Source organism: Mustelus asterias, chromosome 5 (assembly GCF_964213995.1).
Source record: "Mustelus asterias chromosome 5, sMusAst1.hap1.1, whole genome shotgun sequence".
NCBI classification, from domain to species: Eukaryota; Metazoa; Chordata; class Chondrichthyes; order Carcharhiniformes; family Triakidae; genus Mustelus; species Mustelus asterias.
Genome location: NC_135805.1, coordinates 132,355,482 through 132,375,674, shown reverse-complemented (window position 1 = coordinate 132,375,674; position 20,193 = coordinate 132,355,482). Strand labels below are relative to the sequence as shown.

The following is a 20,193-nucleotide window of genomic DNA, read 5'->3' as shown; positions in this document are numbered from 1 at the left end:
TAAATGGTGATAGATTGGGAAATGTTGATACATAAAGGGACTTGGGTATGCTAGCACATTACTCACTGAAAGCAAGAATACAGATGCAACAAGCAGTTAGGAAGGCAAATGGTATGTAGGCCTTCATTGCAAGAGGACTTGAGTACAGGAGCAAGGATGTCTTACTGCAGCCGTAGAGGGCCTTGGTGAGACCATGCCTGGAGTATAGTGTGTAGTTTTATTCACCTTATCTAAAAAAGAACATATTTGCCATAGAAGTACAGCAAAAGGTGCACCAGACTGACTCTTGGGATGGCAGGATTGACAGACAAGGAGAGATTGGGTCGACTGGGCCTGTATTCACTCAAGTTTAGAAAAATGAGAGGGAATCACATTGAAACCTATAAAATAGAGGCAGGACTGGACAGACTGGATTCAAGGATGTTGTTTCCACTGGCCACTCTCCAGTCCTCTGGCACTATCCCCGTGGACAGTGAGGACCCAAAGATCAAAGCCAAAGGCTCTGCAATCTCATCCTTTGCCTCCCAAAGAATCCTAGGATACATTTCATCAGGCCCAGGGGACTTATTGACCTTCAGTTTATTCAAAACTGCCAGGACATCCTCCCTCCGAACATCTATTTCCTCCAGCCTATTAGCCTGTAACACCTTCTCTTCCTCAAAAACATGGCCCCTCTCCTTGGTGAACACTGAAGAGAAGTATTCATTCATCACCTCGCCTATCTCTACTGACTCCATACGCAAGTTCCCACTCCTGTCCTTGACCGGCCCTAACCTCACTCTGGTCATTCTTTTATTCCTCACATAAGAGTAAAAAGCCTTGGGGTTTTCCTTGATCCGACCCGCCAAGGACTTCTCATGCCCCCTCCTAGCTCTCCTAAGCCCCTTTTTCAGCTCATTCCTTGCTAACTTGTAACCCTCAATCGAGCCATCTGAACCTTGTTTCCTCATCCTTACATAAGCTTCCCTCTTCCTTTTTACAAGACATTCCACCTCTTTTGTGAACCATGGTTCCCTCACTCGGCCATTTTCTCCCTGCCTGACAGGGACATACCTATCAAGGACACACAGTATTTGTTCCTTGAAAAAGTTCCACTTTTCATTAGTGCCTTTCCCTGACAGTTTCTGTTCCCATCTTATGCCCCCTAATTCTTGCCTAATCGATCATAATTACCTCTCCCCCAATTATAAACCTTGCCCTGCCATACGGCCCTATCCCTCTCCATTGCAATAACAAAAGACACCGAATTGCGGTCACTATCTCTAAAGTGCTCTCCCACAACCAAATCTATCACTTGGCCCGGTTCATTTCCCAGTACCAAATCCAATGTGGCCCCACGTCTTGTCGGCCTATCCACATATTGTGTCAGGAAACCCTCCTGCACACACTGCACAAAAACTGCCCCATCCGAACTATTCGACCTACAAAGGTTCCAATCAATATTTGGAAAGTTAAAGTCCCCATGACAACTACCCTGTGACCCCCACACCGATCCATAATCTGCTTAGCAATTTCTTCCTCCACATCTCTATTACTATTTGGGGGCCTATAGTAAACTCCTAACAGCGTGACCACTCCTTTCCTATTTCTAACTTCAGCCCATATTACCTCAGTATGCAGATCCCCCTTGAAGTGCCTTTCCGCAGCCGTTAAACTATCCTTGGTTAACAATGCTACTCCTCCACCTCTTTTACCAGCTTCCCTACACTTACTGAAACATCTATACCCCGGAACATCCAACAACCATTCCTGTCCTTGTTCTACCCATGTCTCCATAATGGCCACAACATCATAGTCCCAAGTACCAATCCACGCCCCAAGTTCATCTACCTTGTTCCGGACGCTCCTTGCATTGAAGTAGACACACTTCAACCCACCTTCCTGTCTACTGGTACCCACCCTTGACCTTGATAGCTTCCCCAATCCCTCACTACCCTCAACACTGGCTTCTGGACTACAACTCCTTTTCCCACCCCCCTGACAAGTTAGTTTGAACCCCCCTGAAGAGCTGTAGCAAATTTCCCTCCCAGGATATTGGTGCCCCTCTGGTTCAGTTGCACCCCGTCCTGTTTGTACAGGTCCCACCTTCCCAGAATGTGTTCCAATTATCCACGTAGCTGAAACCCTCCCTCCTACACCATCCCTGCAACCACATGTTTAACTGCACTCTCTCCCTGTTCCTCAACTCGCTATCACGTGGCACCGGCAACGTACCAGAGATGACCACATGTTTTGTCTTAGCTCTCAGCTTCCAGCCCAGCTCCCTAAATTCCTGTTTTAAATCCCCGTCCCTTCTCTTACCTATGTCGTTGGTACCAATGTGTACCATGACTTGTGACTGTTCCCCCTCCCCCTTAAGAATCCGGTAAACATGGTCCGAGACGTCACGGACCCTGGCATCCGGTAGGCAACATACCATCCGTGAGTCTCTTTTGCTGCCACAGAACCTCCTATCTATCCCTCTAACTAACGAGTCCCCAATAACTATTGCCCTCCCGCTCTCTCCCTTACCCTCCTGAGCCACAGGGACGGACTCAGTGCTGGAGATCTGCCCACTGCGGCTCACCACTGGTATGTCATCCCCCTCTAGGATTCTCTGTCGTCCCCCTTTAAGACTGAAATTTCTTCACTCAGAGTGTGAAATTCTCTACCACAGAAGGTTCCGCAGGCCAAATCACTGAACATTTTGAAGGAAACCGATAGATTTTAGGCTCCAAAGGAGTCAAGGGGTATGGGGAGGAAGCAGGAGTATGGTATTGAGATAGAGGATCAGCCATCATAATTTGAAGGCGGAGCAGCCTCGAGGGGCCAAATAGCCGACTCCTGTTCCTATTTTCTGTGTTTCTATGACAATTGTCATGGTCACTATTCTCCAAATCACTCTCCAAATGATGCTCCCCTATGTCTGACCTCTTCAACACCTGCAGTTCTCTTCTCTTCTCCACTGGCAGCCATGCTTTCAGCTGCTTGGGGCCCATTGCTCTGGAATTCCCTCCCTAAACCTCTTGGCCTCACATTCCTTTGTTAAGATGCACTTGAAAGCCTATCTGTTTGATGAAGCTTTTGGTCATCCACCCTAATGTTTCCATATGCATCTTATCATGGTCCTGTGAAGAACAGGGCGGTACAGTGGTTAGCATTCCTGCCTCGCAGTGCCAGGGACCCGGGTTCAATTCTGACCTTGGGTGACTGTGCAAACTCCATGCAGACATTCTCCTCATGTCTGCGTGGGTTTCCTCCGGGTGCTTTGGTTTCCTCCCCACAGTCCAAAGATGTGTGGGTTAGGTGCATTGGCCAGGCTAAATCGGATGCGTTAAATGAATACTTCATATCTGTCTTCATTCAAGAGAAAGAGGATGAAGGTATGTAATTCAGGGGGAGAGACTGTGAAGCCACAGCTAGAGTACTGTGTGCAGTTCTGGTCTCCACATTCTCGGAAGGATGTGATTGCACTGGCGGGGGTGCAGAGGAGATTCACCAAGATGCTGCCTGGGATGGAACATTTAAGTTATGAGGAGAGGTTGGATAGGCTTGGGTTGTTTTCGTTGGAGCAGAGAAGACTGAGGGGCAACCTAATCGAAGTGTACAAGATTATGAGAGGCATGGACAGAATGGATAAGAACATAAGAACATAAGAACTAGGAGCAGGAGTTGGCCAGCTGGCCCCTTGAGCCTGCTCCGCCATTCAATAAGATCATAGCTGATCTTTTCGTGGACTCAACTCCACTTACCTGCCCGCTCACCATAACCCTTAATTCCTTTACTGGTCAAAAATGTATCTATCCTTGCCTTAAAAACATTCAATGAGGTAGCCTCAACTGCTTCACTGGGCAGGGAATTCCACAGATTCACAACCCTTTGCGTGAAGACGTTCCTCCTCAACTCAGTCCTAAATCTTCTTTCCCTTATTTTGAGGCTATGCCCCCTAGTTCTAGTTTCACCCGCCAGTGGAAACAACTTCCCGCTTCTAGCTTATCTATTCCCTTCATAATCTTATATGTTTCTATAAGATCTCCCCTCATTCTTCTGAATTCCAATGAGTATAGCCCCAGTCTACTCAGTCTCTCTTCATAAACCAACCCTCTCAACTCCGGAATCAACCAAGTGAATCTCCTCTGGACCCCCTCCAGTGCCAATATATCCTTTCTCAAGTAAGGAGACAAAAACTGTACACAGTACTCCAGGTGTGGCCTCACCAGCACCTTATACAGCTGCAACATAACCTCACCGTTTTTAAACTCCATCCCTCTAGCAATGAAGGACAAAATTCCATTTGCCGCCTTAATTACCTGCTGCACCTGCAAACCAACTCCTTGAGATTCCTGCACAAGGACACCCAGGTCCCTCTGCACAGCAGCATGCTGCAATTTTTTACCATTTAAATAATAGTCCATTTTGCTGTTATTCCTACCAAAATGGATGACCTCACATTTACCAACATTGTACTCCATCTGCCAGACCCTCGCCCACTCACTTAGACTATCTATATCCTTTTGCAGACTTTCAGCGTCCTCTGCGCACTTTACTCTGCCACCCATCTTAGTGTCATCTGCGAATTTTGACACACTACACTTGGTCCCCAACTCCAAATCATCTATGTAAATCGTAAACAATCGCGGTCCCAACACTGACCCTGAGGCACACCACTAGTCACTGATCGCCAACCAGAAAAACACCCATTTACCCCCACTCTTTGCTTTCTGTTAGTTAACCAATCCTCTATCCATGCTAATACATTACCCGTAACACCGTGCACCTTTATCTTATGTAGTAGTCTTTGGTGCGGCACCTTGTCAAATGCCTTCTAGAAATCCAGATACACCACATCCACAGGTTCCCCATTGTCCACTGCACATGTAATGTACTCAAAGAATTCCACCAAATTAGTCAAACATGACCTGCCCTTCATGAACCCATAAGGCTCAGCTGTTTCCCTTAGTTGAAGGGTCAGTCAAAAGGAGACAGAGGTTCAAGGTGAAGGGTAGGAGGTTGAGTGGGGATGTGAGGAAAAAGCTTTTAACCCTGACGGTGGTGACAGTCTGGAATGCACCGCCTGGAAAGGTGGTAGAGGCGGGTTGCCTCACATCCTTTAAAAGGTATCTGTGTGAGCACTTGGCACATCATAACATTCAAGGCGAAGGGCCAAATGCTGGCTAATGGGATTAGGTGGACGTTTAGATGTCTCCTGCATGTCAGAGCAGACTTGATGGGCCAAAGAGCTTCTTCTGCACGCTATGATTCTGTGATCCTTGGTGTGCCTAAATTGTGCCTTAGTGTCAGAGGAATTAACAGGGTAAATATGTGGGGTTATGGGGGTAGGGCCTGGGTGAGATTGTTTTCAATGCAGGCCCGATAGGTTGAATGGCCTCCTCCTGCACTGTAGGGATTCTATAATTCTGCTCTAACTTTAGAATGTTTTCTTCTGCATTAAAGGGGCTAAATTAATGCAATTTGTTGGTGTGCAATCTTCCATGCAGGAAAATATCTCGGAATTGTACAGGAGAAATAAAGAAACAAAGAAATGAGATATTAGGAATATTGATCAAAAGCTTTATGAAAGGAGTAGAGAGAGGAGCTTATGATTGGAATTCTGGAACATGGAATCGCAAACAATGTAAAGGGGAAGGGAGGAGCACAAAGTGAGTGACACATTGAGACTAACAATGTGGTTCCACCATAACAATGGTGGTGCACCTCAGGTTATCGATCTCTCATGGCCAGAATAACACGTTGATCTACTTTAACTTGTTGTGACCGGTATGTGCAGTGATTGTCCCTTTAAGGGCAATACAGCAGAAGAAGGTCACTTGGCTTGAGAGACCAATTGGGACAGGATGGGCAATTGGCCTGGGGAGTGGGGTGGGGGAGCGTTGGAGTCCTGACTTGGATAGAAGACAGTCTGAAGACATATAGAAGACATATAGGGACTGAGGCAGCTGATGGGCTGAGGGTGGGAGGGGTGGGGGGGTGATGCCAAGTAACCATCATAGATACAAATAGAAATCTGATTGACATTTTGGAGAGAGCAGATTGCAGTGAGCATCATGCAGTTTTCGGTGGTGATAAACAAGAACACCAGAGCAGACCCAAGATCCTGTAAACGTGGTGTGGGCCATTGGCAACCTCCGCCATTATCACCATCCTCTGCCAAGCATTTAACTAACAGGCAGCTGGAATAACGTGATATTGGCCAGACTTCAGCTAGCAAGCAGCATCAGGAGAGTTGGTGTGGGGGGACCCGGCCGGGGGTGGGGGGGACATCAGGAGAGTTAGTGTGTGGGTGGAGGGGGGCAGCATCAGGAGTTGGTGTGCGGCGGAGGGGGGGGGGGCATCAGGAGAGCTGGTGTGTGGAGGGGAGGGGGGGGGGCAGCATCAGGAGAGCTGGTGTGTGGGGGGGGGGCAGCTGCAGCTCACAGTGATGACGCAAACGATGCCTCCAAGTTGCAACCCCCTCGTTGCCGTGGGTACAGGTTCTTAGCGTGGGGCACTGATTTGTCACTCAAAGATTCAAAAAGACGATGCCAAGGTCACTGCACTACACTTTAGGGACAAAGAGAAAAGCACATTCGTGGAAACAATTCGCAGTCTTATGTGTTCTTGCTGATTGTTATTTGTACGGCATTGACCTTCTCCCAAGCTATCGGCCAGTAGTTGCACAGAGCATTCCTGGTGATGGTGACCACTCTTGCCCACGTGTCTGTGCCTGAATTTTCCCTACTTTCCTGTCCTACACCTCATCCCTTCACATCCTTCCCGCTGCGCACCTCGCACTTGTCATCATTTCCTTGCCTGCGATCTGGGATTTTCCATGTGGATAATCAAGGGCACAAAACAACATCTGAATGAACACATCACGCTGGCACTAACAATCAAAATAAAAGATTCACTTTCGCTTGAAAAGTAAAACTGACTATTCTGAAACTCAGATTCACCCCAAGTACAAGTGATTACTTGTTCATGAGATAACCTTCTGTGTGCGTTCATGAAGTGACAGCACCTTGTGTCAGCTCTTAAGTACAGTCATTCTATATAAATAACTGCTTGATGAATATTCATGGCCACTTTTCTTTAAGGCGTTCAGGCTTAGACTGTCACTGTGTGGGTTCCATCCTGAGGAGAGCCATAGCCTCTGTTGGAATGAGGGCTTCCCAAACAGTCTTTGTGGTCATCGCATGCCTGTCCACTTCGGGACCTGATTCATACTGACAGACTGATTCAGACTTGAATCTCCTCCAAGAGGCCACTCATCAAACACACACGAGCAGAACAAGTTCGAGGTCATTATGTGCTGAATCGGGATGCTCACATGAAGTACGACCAGCAAATGACAGAATATCACAGATAAATGTGAATCCAAAAGATACCTGCCAAGAAAGCACGTTTATAAGTTGAAAAAGTTAAAACGTACTTTGCTTTGCCGCCGGAGACAAATGAACATTACACACCACTAGCTTTGAGCATTAACAGAGGCTGATTTACTTCAGTTCAAATGAGTCAAAATTTCTGAAGATGTCTGTTTTACTCTTTTTTAAATCTCAAATTTGTTCAGGTTTATTTTTTTTTCTCTCATTGTGTGATTCTCATTCACTTTTCTTATTTGGATATTTATCTCTCCACTAGCCTCTCATTGTCACACTTGTAATATAAGTCCTCTGGGGGTCAGACAGAAGATGGCACCTAGGTTTGGCAGCGACGGGACTGAAGTCTTGGACGTTTTTGGAATGAAAAGGCTGGGAATCATCATCAATGGATAAGGTGCGAGAAGTTTAAAGTCATAGCGGCACTGTTCGAAGTGGTTGCAAATACTGTTATGATCGCTAAATCTCACGAGAGGGCCAAAACGGGATTTGCGCCAGTGAGATCTCGGTTCGAGATGGTGAGGAGGATGGTAACCAACACCGAGTGGTGGTGTGATCAGGTTCATGCCCAGTTAGGGCGTGAACCTGATTTCCATGAATTTACATATATTTTAATGTAATTACTGAACCTGATGCTGTAGCATCTGCCCACGACGTATTCTCCCCTCTGGTGGTGTGATGCCATGTCAGGGTGAATCACAACTGGTTTTCAAAGCAAAAACAGTCATGACGATCATGCTGAGGGTGCAGAGATGCCTGGAAGCTGCCCTGGTTAGTCATTGTCCCCTCCACCCTGGCAATGCCCCCTGGTGCTAGGGGGAAGAGCCAAGTGGGCAGAGGCAAGTGGGTTCTGACTGAGGGTGGGGGTTAACCCTCCTCCATGGGATGGGTGGGGAGAAGAGGGGAGGGTTCCCCTTATGTATGATAGATGGGGTGAAGAGGGGAGTGCCCAATGCCGACACGGGGTTGTGGGGTGAGCGATAGCTGTGAAAGGGGAGAGTGTCCCCGATACTGGGGGCGATCGCACCAATGCTTGTGGGGGGGTTCTCCGTGTCCAGATTGGGATACCCTTTAAAGATGGCACTCCAATCTCTGTGGAGTCAGCCTTGCCAGCTCTACTAGTCCCTGGACCACCAGACTGACAGCATAAATCACGCCCCCAGATTTCCCGTGCACCAAGCACCAGAAAGTCTGGCCTGAAAACTGTTTCTGCAGAGAAACAAGTCGGTTTTCAGTCAGGACCTGACTGCCAGGTTTTGGGAAAATTCTGTCCGTAGAGTTTTACAACATAAAAAGAGGCCCTTCGGCCTACTGTGAAATTTTGAGTCTTTTTGACTCTTCTGCAGAGCCTTCCATCTGCCTTGATGGGATTCGAATCCGGTTTCCCAGAGCATTAGACCAAGGGCGGAATTTTACCGGACACAGACCATGCATAGGTCCATTGACCTCAGGCGGGATTTTCTGGCCTTGGGTCGAGTGAGGCCTGAAAATCACACCCCAAGACTCTGAATTACTAGTCCATTGACAACACCACTACGTTGCCATCTCCCCAAATATTACAATCTCTTGGATTTTCCATCAGTTTCCGTGGTGGAATTAGGGTTCCTAGGGCTTCTGGACTTCTAGTCCAGTGACATTACAACTACATCAACCTCTTCCTCACCCTGGTCTGGAGCTGGAAATTACTACCCATCACCTTATGTTCTGTAAATAGGGGATTTTCAGAGCGGAAATGTTAGAGTTGTATATATGTGGCTTGGGGCCCAATCAACAGGAGTGGAGAAGGCTATATGGCTCTTGGGTGAATGGGATCAAAGGTTATGGGGAGAAAGCAGGATTAGGTTATTGAGTTGGACGATCAGCCATGATTGTGATGAATGGCAGAGCAGGTTCGAAAGGCCAAATGGCTTCCTCCTGTTCCTATCTTCTATGTTTCTATATATAGGATGGGGAGTCTGAGAGTCATGTAAAATCCTGTATCCTGGGAATGCTCAGAAAGGGTTTGTATTAGTTAATGTTCTTAGGCAGAAGCAGCATCATGTTGAAAATTCAAAAGGTTACTTGGGCATGAGTAGCTGACAAAATTAGAAGAAGCCGTGGCAATGGTCAACTGTATCTTCAATTAATTTTCAACAACTGCTGGATAGAAACTCTTTCCGACATCCTTCTGTCTGTTCATCTATCTGTCATCTATTTATCCCCCTGCCAGTTATCTATCTTCCTATTTATCTATTACTTAACCGTCTGTCACACACACACACACACACACACTATAAAAAATACATATAAAATACTTGTATTCTTTATGCTCAGAAGGTGAGGGATTCAGTGCTGGAAAATGGGGACATATTTCTATCTGTATTCATATCTTTACTGTTACCTGTTAAGAATGATGAGAGCCATCGGATGCAAGTTATACTGCTTGTTCTGTATCACACTCTGGGTAGGGGCAAGTGAATTTGGATTGACGCCAGCAGAGTTAATGGACAATGATTGTGTAGGAGTGCAAACTGTCTTGTTAGCTGTCTGCTTACATTGCTAAGTTTCCAAATTAATTTCAGAAGGTTTCCAAGCAACGCAGGAACCTTTGAAACTTCATGCAGCACCAAAGTCAGTTTTATTAAAGTTGCGTGAAGCCAGTGCAATTCAAAGCTACCTTCTGTAAATGCTGTTATACTTCTTGAAGGCATGAAGACTCTATACCATGTCAATGTGAAGTCAAAAATCACTGTGCAGCATTTGGAAACTGTCCAATACAACAACTGGAATCATCAAGCCAGTTTTAATTCTTAAACAGATCCCGTAATTCTCATTTATTCTTAATTGCAAAGTAGATTACAATAACAATAGGATTTTATCCTAATGGAGACTTACTTCCGTAGTAAATGATTATTCAAAACTGCTATGATTTTTACATGATATGGTTTGGGTCTAAACGACAAGATAGGATGATAATTATTATAAACATACAGAAAAACATGACAGAGACATTCTAATTGTGGAGGCAGCAATACTGTGTGAGTCATACCTTCTCGTTTGTTAACAAGTTTCCCCCAGGTTAAGTGAATCACAATTGTCACCCAAAGGAAGGCATTCCGGAATGTCACGTGCTTCATTTCTTCTTCAATTCATACGAGCAATGGTCAGAAAATCTGCCAAGAAATTGAGAATTTAGACAGATTTGAACAGATGTGTAAGAAGATTTTCACATACAAAACTTCATAAACACAGAACACCATGTGCACTCACATGCATACATTTTATGCATGAATACAAAGACACAGGTATATTCACACGCAGCCACACCCTCACACATGCACACTCACACGTACACACCGCAACGGATAACGTGCATAAACATAAATATATTCGCAAAGACAGATACCCACACATACATATCACAAACACATACAAACGGCATTGTGGGTCAACCCACAGCATGTGGGCTGCAGTGTTTCAAGACGAAGGAGCAGCGCTCCGAAAGCTAATGGCATTTGCTACCAAATAAACCTGTTGGACTTTAACCTGGTGTTGTTAAAACTCTTACTGTGTTTCAAGAAGGCAGCTCACCTCCACCTTCTCAAGGGCAACTAGGGATAGGCAATAAATGCTGGCCAGCCAGTGACACCGATGTCCTGTGAATGAATTAAGAAAAACATGTAAGCACAATATATACACATAAATGCACACACATACCAGTTTATGATATTAAATAAAATTTATGGGATAGAAACGCCACTGAACACAACAGGTCTATGGTGTGTGCATGTCAATATGTGTGTGTGTGTCTATTTGAGGGCAAGTGTGAGTGTGAGAGGGAGAGTGACAGTGTGCATGTGAATGTGTCTGTTTGAGAGTGAGTGTGTGTGTCTGTGAATGTGAATGCATGTGTCTGTGTAAGAGTATGAGTCTGTGTGAAAGCGACTGTAGGTCTCTGAATGTGTATTTGCCCATGTGTGTGTATGTGCTTGTCTGTGTGTATGTATGTGTCTGTGTGGGAGTATGTGTGTCTGTGTGAGAGAGGGTTTGAATATGTGAATGTATGTGAGAGAGTGAGTGTGAGTATCTGTGTCTGTGCAGAAGTGAGTGTCTGTATGTGAGTCTGCGCAAGAATGAGTGTGTGTATGTAAATGCGTGTAGGTGCAAGAGTGAATGTGTGTGGAAATGAATATGCATCTGTATGAGAGTGAATTTGAGTATGTGTGTCTGTGCGAGATGAGGGTGTATTTGTAAATATGTATCTGTGTGAGTATGAGTATGTGTGCCTGTGTGAGAACGTGAGTGTGTCTGAGAGTGCAGAGTTTGCTCTTAATGTTTCAGATATTGTTTCTGCTGACAGAACATATAAATAAATTACAGCATAGTAGTAGGCTATTTGGCCCCACTCCTCTTTGTTGGTGTTTACGATCCACATGAAGTGTCCACCGCCCCTCTTCAGCTCAGCTTTTATACCTGTGTCTGTTTGAATATACTGAGCACACATGAGACACATAGATAGACACAGACAAGCGCAGACACATACACAGACACTCGCTTTCACATAGACTCATCCTCACTCTTACACAGACACACGCATTCACACTCACATTCACATATAAACACTCATTCTCCCTCTCACACTCACACTGGCTCTCAAATGGACACACATATTCACATGCACTCAGTGTATATGCTGAGCGCATTGGTGCTGGTGCTGAGGGCTTCACAAGGCGCAGTATAACCTGGACATTGGCTGAACATTTAGCTTTGCAGCTTACTGTCTGCTCAGTATAATTGCGACACCACAAACAGTAGTCAGATACAAAACTAAAAGCTCATTGACAATTGGTGACACAGTGGTTAGCATTGCTGCCTCACATTGCCAGGGACCGGGTTCCATTCCCGACTTATGCAACTGTCTGTGTGGAGTTTGCACGTTCTCCATTGTCTGCGTGGGTTTCCTCCAGGTGCTCTGGTTTCCTCCCATAGCCCAAAAGACGTGCTGGTTAGGTACATTGTAAGAAGTCTCACAACACCAGGTTAAAGTCCAAAGGTTTATTTGGTAGCAAAAGCCACAAGCTTTCGGAGCGCTGCTCCTTCGTCAGGTAAGTGGGAGTTCTGTTCACAAACAGGACATATAAAGACACAAACTCAATTTACAAAATAATGGTTGGAATCCGTATTACAATGGATGAATGAACACTGCTCGACAATCACCAGGCAAGAGTGTTCTCTTCCTGTTGGGGAACACTTCAGCAGTCACGGGCATTCGGCCTCTGATCTTCGGGTCAGCGTTCTCCAAGGCAGCCTTCATGACACATGACAGCGCAGAGTCGCTGAGCAGAAACTGATAGCCAAGTTCCACACACATGAGGATGGCCTCAACCGGGGTCTTGGGTTCATGTCACACTATCTGTAATCCCCACGACTTGCCTGGGCTTGCAAAATCTCACGAACTGTTCTGGCTGGAGACAATACACATCTCTTTAACCTGTGCTTAATGCTTTCCCCACTCAAATTGTCTGTACCTTTACGTATTACGTATAAAGACTCGCATTCCAACCATTATTTTGTAAACTGAGTTTGTGTCTTTATATGCCCTGTTTGTGAACTGAAATCCCACTTGTCTGACGAAGGAGCAGCACTCCGAAAGCTAGTGGCTTTTGCTACCAAATAAACCTGTTGGACTTTAACCTGGTGTTGTGAGACTTCTTGCTGTGTTTACCCCAGTCCAACGCCAGCATCTCCACATCGTAGGTACATTGGCCATGCTAAATTCTCCCTCAGTGTACCCAAACAGGCGCCAGAGTGTGGCGATTAGGGGATTTTCACAGTGTCATTGCAGTGTTAATGTAAGCCTACTTGTGACACTAATAGAATCCATGGAATCCATACCGCGTAGAAGGCCATTCGGCTTGGCCCATCGAGTCTGCACCGACCACAATCCCACCCAAAACCCCACATGTTTACCCTGTTAATCCCCTGACACTAGGGTCAATTTAGCATGGCCAATCAACCTAACCCGCACATCTAATAAATACACTTTAAACAGCTCTTTTATTGAGGGTGTTGGAATTCAGATAGTGGGTCAGCCATTCACTGCTCACTGAATTACATATACTGCACCACATGATGGTAATATTTAGAAGCATTGATGAAAGAGCATTGCCAAATTATCATAAGCTAGCTCAAAAACACTAAACACTGACATGTGACTAATGTGTCTTGTGGGGACACCCTTTGGGAGATTTTGTGACAGAAATGCTACAAACAGAATGACTGATTTCCCTTACAAGGGCTCATTGACTGCAATCTTCTATTTCCCAACCTTTCACTTGACTGACTGTAGGTCACCCAGGCAAACCATGAAGTGACAAATAGTGCAGTCACTCCAGACAAGGACATAGAGATGCTGATCCAACGCGTCAGACACTGGTCCATGGTAATAAGGAGAAAACGCAAGCCTTTGCTTCAAATGGTTGTTTTGTTCTGACCCAGGCTGGCTACGAGATAAAATCTGAGTTTTATACTGTATGAGATGGATTGTAATGTTCCACAGAACTTTGATTTTTCTGTGAGAATATTTTGAGTCAGCACTGGAGTTCTTTGAATATCTTGGAATTAAATCCTCGCTAATGACATTCCATAGTAAAAAGAAACACACGGCAAAAATAGAAAAGGGATTTTGTATTAAAAACACGCAGTAATTTGTCACCGTTTAACCGTAGCCAGATATAGATATTTTAATCACAGGTTTGAGTCTCTGAAAGAGAAAGATCAATGAGGTTTACCAACCATCTGAGCTAAGCAGAAGCCTTTCCAATGCTACGAAAGGCTTACAAGTATTTTGCAGATGTGTGCCTCTGATGGAGATAAAATCGCCATTGTTTTCAAACTGGCCACTAACTTGAGGTTGCCTTTCCGGGTACAATTTGATCCAAGATAAGAAAAGATTAAAGTTAAAGTTTATTTATTAGTCACAAGTAGGCTTACATTCACACTGCAATGAAGTTACTGTGGAAATCCCCTGTTGCCACACTCTGGGGTCTGTTCGGGTACACTGAGGGAGAATTTAACACAGCCAATTCACCTAACCTGCACATCTTTGGACTGTGGGAGGAAACCAGAGCACCTGGAGGAAACCCATGCAACACGGGGAGAACACGCAAACTGCACACGGACAGTGACCCAAGCTAGGAATCAAACACAAGTCCCTGGCGCTGTGAGGCAGCAGTGCTAACCACTGTGCTGTCTCTTTTTTATTGACAAGTTGCCCGACGATCACTACATTCTCTGGAATTTTGTGCATAATTACAACAGAGAGAGAGGGTTGAAGGCAGAGCACCTCCCGCACGGCTCACTGACCTGTTTGATGGAGATCTGGGTTTTTAATTGGTTTTTTTTGCTCCCATCAGAATAATCCTGGAGGAGGATCAATATAACATTATTGCTTTAAGAGCTGAGTGGGATTATATTAAAATCACATGGGCTGTGTTGGTCGCCACTCAGTCATTCTGGGGCAAAGTTGAACATTGGCCAGTGTCCACTGCAGATTTTAAATAAAACAGGAATCTAGCAGTAACTAAAATCAGTTCTATATATATAAAAAAATGACAATTTATTGCGAAGGCATGAGAAATGCGTCTCTCCCTCCCTACTGCTGCCATCTACATTGCATCCGGCTTCCTGCTCCTGTAATTAAAGATACTAATAGCTTGCTGTGTTTGCATGGTTTACAGTTACAGTGTTTTCAGAGCCTTTTTAGGGTCTACAAGTGTAACAACTCTTTGATACAGTCAAGAGTCCCGAAGCTCTGCTTGACACTGGCCCAGTTTGCTTATCAAGTGCACATTGTTGAGGAGGCCACACATTGTACTAAATTGGATTACCCGGGGTAATCACTGAGAAATGATACATTGAAGGGAAAGTATCGATGGTTAGCTGAGAGGCTGAGGGTGGGGTGGGGGTGAAGCTGCCCGTGACTGCTTGCCATGGGTTTGTGCAAACTGTTCTGTTCCATCAGAACTTCAGCAAGAGCTCTCTAAGCAGTGTGTATTGACCTATCTGCTGACCCCCTTCCCACCCATGAACTTGAAACTGAGACAGGAGTCTTATCTTTCCCAGTTGTAATCTAGCCCAGGCTCCTCAGTGTAAACCTGATAGCATTTTGTGAATAGTCTTTAAGTGCCCATGTCAACTGGAGTTAGCATACCAGCATACCCGGCAATATCAATATTCTCTGGCATACTAAGATACCCCGGCATGCCAACATACCCAGGTATACTGATCAAGCATAGGACCCCGATGTACCATGGTGTGTAAATTTGCCATGAAATATCAATAGAGCAACATGTAGTGAGAATAGGAACAAGAGGTCACGTAATCGCTTGAGCCTGTTCCACCAAACAAAGAGATCATCGTCCATCTGTGATCCAAGCCCATATGTTCATCTTGGGTCCAGATTCCATAACACCTTAGGTTAACAAAAGTCCGTCAATCTCAGAATCAAGATTAGCCTAACATCAACTGCCATTTGAGGGTCGGCGTTCCAAACTTTTACCAGACTGCGTGTAGAAGTGTTTCCCAACCATTCCGGAAACCATTCCTGGATTCCCCAAGCAGCAGAAGTAGTTTTTCTCTATTTACCTTATCTGTTCCTTTAATACATTGGTGGGCAACCTGAGGCCCAGGGGCCATATGCGGCCAATAAGGTCCTGATTGCAGCCCAGGAGGCATGTTGTTGACTGTTGCCCCTGCCCAGGATTGTCACATTACTCTCATTTCCATCCACATAGTTTATTTTACTACCTGTCTGGCATAAAACGAGGACACGTGAAGTGAGGTGTGTGTTGATTGCACACAACACTGACTGAAATGGTCAAAAGCGTCAAGTTTTTAGGTGTCCAGATCCCCAACAACCTGTCCTGGTCCCCCCATGCCGACATTATAGTTAAGAAAGCCCACCAATGCCTCTACTTTCGCAGAAGACTAAGGAAATTTGGCATGTCAGCTATGACTCTCACCAGCTTTTACAGATCACCATAGAAAGCATTCTTTCCGGATGTATCACAGCTTGGTATGGCTCCTGCTCTGCCCAAGACTCTGCCCAAGGGTCATCCCTTTACTCTGAGGCTGTGCCCTCAGAGTAATAAACTATAAAAGGTCGTGAATGTAGCTCAATTCATCACGCAAACCAGCCTCCCATCCCTTGACTCTGTCTACACTCCCTGCTGCCTCAGAAAAGCAATCAGTATAATTAAGGACCCCACGCACTCCGGACATTCCCTTTCCCACATTCTTCCGTTGGGAAAAAGTCTGAGGTCAAGTACCAACTGACTCAAGAACAGCTTCTTCCCTGCTGCCATCAGACTTTTGAATGGATCTACCTTGCATTAAGTTGATCTTTCTCTATACCCTAACTATGACTGTAACACTACATTCTGCACTCTCTCCTTTCCTTCTCTATGAATGGTATGCTTTGTCTGTATAGAGCGCAAGAAACAATACTTTTCACTGTATGTTAATACATGTGACAATAATCAAATCAAATCAAAGTAAGAGCCGTGCGCTCCCGCTGTGTCCAAAGTATAAATATTTCTTTTGTTTTTACCGTTTTAAGTTGATGACAATTCTATTAATATATAAACAATTAAGCATTTCCTATAACTCATTATGAAATATTTGGCATGTATTAAATGTATTCAATCTTATTCATGGGGTCATGACTAGTGAACAAGCTCCACTTCAATCTTGCGGCCCACTGAGATGAAGGAGGGACACTCAAGCGGCCCACTCACTAGCCTAGGTTGCCCATCACTGCCTTAATATCTTTAAAGCTTCAATCACATCACCCCTTAGCCTTCCACACACTCCAGGAAATACAACCCTAGTTTGTGTGGTTAAAAATAGCAAATGTTGGAATAACTTAACAGGTCTGGCAGCATCTATGGAGCAAGGAACATAGTTAAACGTTTGAGTCCATAAGACCATAAGATATAGGAGCAGAATTAGGCTATTTGGCCTGTTGAGTCTGCTCTGCCATTCAATCATAGCTGATAACTTTCTCAACCCCATTCTCCCACTTTTTTCCTGTAACCTTTTATCCCCTTACCAATCAAGAACCCATCTATCTCTGTCTTAAATAAAGAATGTGACTCTTCTTTGGAATTAGTTTGTGTGATCGCTACTTATAATCTAAGCCCTGGAATCCTGGTATCTATTTGGTAAATCAACACTGCACTCCCTCCAAGGCCAATATATTCTTCCTAAGGTTTGGTGGCCGGAATTGATCACAGTGACTCCAGCTGCGGTCTAACCATAACTTGTATATTTGCTGCATGGCTTCTAACACCTTGTATTCTTGTCCTCCGGATCAGTATTTCTCTGACTGGGGTCTGCGGACTTGAGGGTTCCACATAGATCTTCCAGGGGGTCCAGGAAGGATTTTATGAAATGTCAGCTGGGAGGTAGAAGTGCAGAATGGGTTGATCCCTTCCTCAGAGAAGAGTGTCACTGAGAACTGTGGTACAAAGGACTTTCATATTGTATCATATATCATTATAATTTAGATGGAGGGTACTTTTTTATTGATTTGAAAAGGGGTCCTTCAGCCAAAAGAAAAAGAATTGTCTGTCTGGATATATAATAAGAAGTTTAACAACACCAGGTTAAAGTCCAACAGGTTTATTTGGTAGCAAAAGCCACACAAGCTTTCAGAGCTCCAAGCCCCTTCTTCAGGAGAACCTGGTGTTGTTAAACTTCTTACTGTGTTTACCCCAGTCCAACGCCGGCATCTCCACATCATGGATATATAGGCCAGCATTCCATTAGCCTTGATCTTCACCAAATGTAAATAAACTAGGTACTTTGATACCCAAGTCTTTTTGGATCTTCATTGTTCAAGCCTTTCACCATTTAGAAAAGACCCTGTTCTCCCCTTTTTTGGTCCAAACTGAATGATCTTATATGTGTACATTGAAATCCATTGGTCACATTTTGCTCATTCATTTAATCCATCAGTATGTTTCTTTGTAATTTTACCCTTCCACCTTCTCTGTTTAAAATACCGGGCCTAATTTTGTGTCATTAGCAAGCTAAGATATGAGGCTTCCTAATCCATTCTCTGAACCATCATTTAGTACAGTGAATACTTGAAGTCCCAACACAGATTCTGGTGGAACACCTCCAACTGATTTGAGTGCCTACCCATTATCCTCACTCTCTGTTTCCTAATCAGATCAATAACTTTCCTTGAGTTGCATGAACTACACATTAACTAACAGGCTCTTCTGTAAGGATGTACTGCTAAGACTTTAAAAACCCTCGTCAGGAGGGTTTGGAATATTGCGAGCAATTGTGGACCCGTATCTAAGGAAGGGTGTGCTGGCATTGAAGAGGGTCCAGAGGAGGTTCATGAGAATCATCCCGGGAATGAAAAGCTTGATGTATGAGGAGCTTTTGAGTACTTTGAGTCTGTACTTGATGGAGTTTAGAAGGATGGGGGGAGGGGGTAGGGGATCTCATTGAAACTTACTGAATACTAAAAGGCCTGCATAGAGTGGACATGGGGGAGGTGTTTCCATTAGCTGGAGAGACTAGGATCTGAGGGCACAGCCTCAGAGTAAAGGGATGACCCTTTAGAACCGAAATTAGGAGGAATTTCTTCACCCAGAGGGTGGTGAATTTATGAAATTCATTGCCACAGAAGGCTGTGGAGGCCAGGTCATTGCGTGTATATAAAACAGAGATAGATAAGGTCTTGATTGGTAAGGGGATCAAGGGTTACGGGGAAAAGGCAGGAGAATGGGGTTCAGAAACTTATCAACCATAACTGAATGGCAGAGCAGACTCGATGGGCTGAATGGTCTAATTCTGCTCCTATATCTTATGGTCTTATGGTAGATCAAATGCCTTCTGGTTATATGACATTGCCCTGTTTACTACTGTAGTCTTCTCTTCAAAAAATGCAATAAGGCTCTTCTGGTATGACCTACCTTTACAAATCCATGCTGACTCTGATCAGCTGCAAACGTTCAGTGTTGTCACTCTATCCTTAGTTAAACCCTCTAGTATTTTCTGGCATACTGGTACATCCTAGATTACCTATATTGCCTGGTATGCCAGACGAGTTGGGTGTATCGATATATCCCAATGTCAGAGCCTACCTGGGTATGCAAGAATACCAGACCCAGTGTGCTGGAGAGTATCGTTAGTCCAGAATGTTTTGGTGGAGAGAGACAACGGAAAAGAATGTCTGCCTCTGCACTGCAATATTCACCCATTCTGTCCAATAACAAACCGTGCGCTAACCTCGCTCCCTCACAACCCATTCTGTTTATTAACAAACCCCACACTATCATCACTAGTCTACAACCCATTCTGTTTATTAACAAACCCGACACAATCCTCGCTAGCTCAAACCCCATTCTGTCCTGCCTCATTCCCATTCTTCCAGCTCTTTCATATATTCCCTTCCTCGCTCTCAAGTTTACCCGCTATCTTCTCCCCGCACGATTACTACAGTAACCTCATCTCTCCTACGCTGCGTGGGGAGATGGTGGCCTAACGGTATTGTCACTCGGCGAGTAATCCAGATAAGACGGGGTTCAAATCCCACCTCGTAGAATCTAAATAAAATCTGAATTGAAAGCTACTCTCAATGACAACAATCATTTGGTTTCTGCAATGTCCTATCAGGAATATGCTGTTCTGGTCTATTGGTAACCTCTTAACTGCTCTCAGTTCAAGGGGCAATAAATGCTGGCCTTGCCAGTGACACCCCATCCCATGGAAGAAAAAGACACATTCTGTATTTCCCTTAAATCTCCCTCTCATCAAACATTTCCCTCTTTCACTC

The 20,193-nt window shown here is 44.8% G+C and overlaps 1 long non-coding RNA gene across 1 annotated transcript in view; it reads right to left on the bottom strand.

Moving 5' to 3' along the window:
- LOC144494022 (uncharacterized) overlaps window positions 1-10,511 on the bottom strand; it is a 31,404-nt gene extending 20,893 nt beyond the window's left edge. Inside the window, exon 1 of the long non-coding RNA XR_013497810.1 lies at window positions 10,387-10,511. This is a non-coding gene — a long non-coding RNA (uncharacterized LOC144494022). The remainder of the gene's footprint in view (window positions 1-10,386) is intronic.
- Window positions 10,512-20,193: the final 9,682 nt, after the last annotated feature.